At 36.4% G+C, this 2,292-nt stretch overlaps 1 long non-coding RNA gene across 1 annotated transcript; it reads right to left on the minus strand.

Annotated features, from left to right (window-relative positions):
• Positions 1–308: 308 nt before the first annotated feature.
• LOC132800328 (uncharacterized) lies at positions 309–1,834 on the minus strand. The gene is made up of 3 exons (XR_009635363.1): positions 1,347–1,834; positions 984–1,082; positions 309–896 (listed from the first exon to the last, which is right to left on the minus strand). It is a non-coding gene; the product is annotated as an uncharacterized LOC132800328 (long non-coding RNA).
• Positions 1,835–2,292: the final 458 nt, after the last annotated feature.

Raw genomic sequence — 2,292 nt, forward strand, 5'->3', positions numbered from 1 at the left:
GAGGACTAAAGCAGTAAAGCGATACCCAAACCAGTGGTAATGATTCCACCGGTTTGGGTTTTGTTCTCCGGCCAAAGTGCGACGAGGGCTAGAAATTCCCCTGCTAAATGTAAAATGTGCGAATGGATAATAAAAGCAATGGACGAAGTGGCATATATAGTCCTTCAAAAACAAAATTCACACGGCAAGCAATCCACAGCTGCCCTTCAAAAACAACATTCACATGGCAAACAATCCACAGGGCTAAGCTAAGACGAACCATCCAAGATCAAGAAACGATGATCAATATTTAACTACCAAGGCAGGAACCAAAAAGCTATTTTGGAGTCATTTAAATTATTCCTTTAAAAAAAAAAAAAATCATAACTGATGCACGAATATCGAAAAATATGTATAATTATATTCTTGTAAAAATAATGGTACAATGTGATATCATAGATTCTTTGATTTTTGAATATTAAACTTTTGTTATTTGATCTTTCAAATAAGTCAAATGGTTTCCTTCATTCTTGTTGATAAACTCTAATCAGTACTATTTAGTTTTAATTGATTCCCTCAAAAGAAACAGTTTAAGTAGGTTTTCTTTTGCTTCATACCTTCCCTCCATACTGGCCAGATAATTTGATAAAGAACCTTGCACTGCTTCAGCAGTTAGCCCAACCATACGCAACTCTGGGGCGCTATAGAAGGAGTGTATTCTCTTTTGTAGATCATATATCCTCAGTGGATAACTTCTTTGAAATTTGTTTTTTGGGAGCTTCTACAATGTAGTTTGCAAATCAAACCGGAATGTGTTTCCATATGAATGACAAGGAGCAACGGACCAAACAGCAATAGCGTTGCATGCTGCAACAGTGAGCACATTTACAAATGCCAGATTCCATTCTTTCTTTGTCCTGTGTTAAATGAAACATCGATTACTTAAGCATTTCAATGCGAAAACCAGACAATTTCAATCACTTTGTCATAAAAGGAAGACATACCTTTCCTTCCTATTCATAAACTCCGACCAAACTGAGCAACCAATTGTAGCAGCCTGCTCTAAGAGAAGCTTATGTAAAGAATCAGGATCTGCAAGCATCCTGTACAACAGAAAAGTATCTCATATCATATTTTGAATTAAGAATCATGCCGTGGGATTAATTCATTGGAAACTCAAAAAATCAAACATTCAATTATTAAAAAATTAGAAAAACTTTCAAAAAAATCTTACTAAAATATAATTATGAAATAACACAAAGGGAATAACTGAAAATTGGTAATTTTATAGCTTTAGTAATGAAACAAATGGACTATCTTCTCATGTAATACTCTACAATAGTAAGTTTAGAGCCCTGTCAAATCACCTGCAAATTAATGCCCTCGACACTGCTTGAGTGGAGAAAAATTCTAGACTATCTGACACTTTTCGAAGCTGACTTTCAGTTTCTTAAATGACGAAGCAGCAACACCCACGTTATAGATTTGCCAATCAGCTCTACAGCAAGTGAAAGCAACTGTATCTATGACGATGAAAAACTGATCAGATATCTAATCTGAGACCCCAATGTTACAGCCAACAGATCAAGACCAACAACCACCACACCATCAAAGAAAAAAGCCGCAGCTTATACCATCAGATATATCAGAAAATAGATGCAAGCATACCAGAAAAACAGATGAGAAAGACAAAGAACACAAGTATTTTACGTGGTTCCGTTACAAACAACCTACATCCACGGGCCAGCGAAAGAGAATTTAGATTTCATTATCAAGAGAAGAATACAAGCATTTCACATACCCTCTATTCTTACAGCAAGAACAGCTCACTCTCGGTCTATTTCTAAAACCTGCACAAAATGCTCTCTGTTTTTCTTAGCCATGAAGAATACTCCCACACTTTTTTCACATATGGCTTTTTTGGGATGTATAGAAGTTAGAACTAGTGTAGATGTTTTAACACTCACATGCTGCAATGTATTCTCACGTGCAATACTAGACATGGCTATAATGCTTATGCAGCTCTTGTTGAATTAAATGCCACATCAGCTCACACTGGGGAGGTGAACTCGAAATAAACCAAGTACGGTTGACCATTCCGGTGGAACTCACCAGTCCCAGGAGGAAATATTTCAGTTAAAATGTGGCTAAAAAGTGTTCAACTGAAAGCAGGAACCCATTTCATAAGCTTGTTAGAACCAATCAAGTAAATCCAAAAATGTCTTCTGCCACTCATTTCAAGACGGCATCTACAGATTTTCGATCATAAGCAGGAAACAGGCATAAAATTGCCAACGCATCCAGAAATATAAA

This window comes from Ziziphus jujuba, chromosome 12, assembly GCF_031755915.1.
Source record: "Ziziphus jujuba cultivar Dongzao chromosome 12, ASM3175591v1".
Classification (NCBI taxonomy): domain Eukaryota; kingdom Viridiplantae; phylum Streptophyta; class Magnoliopsida; order Rosales; family Rhamnaceae; genus Ziziphus; species Ziziphus jujuba.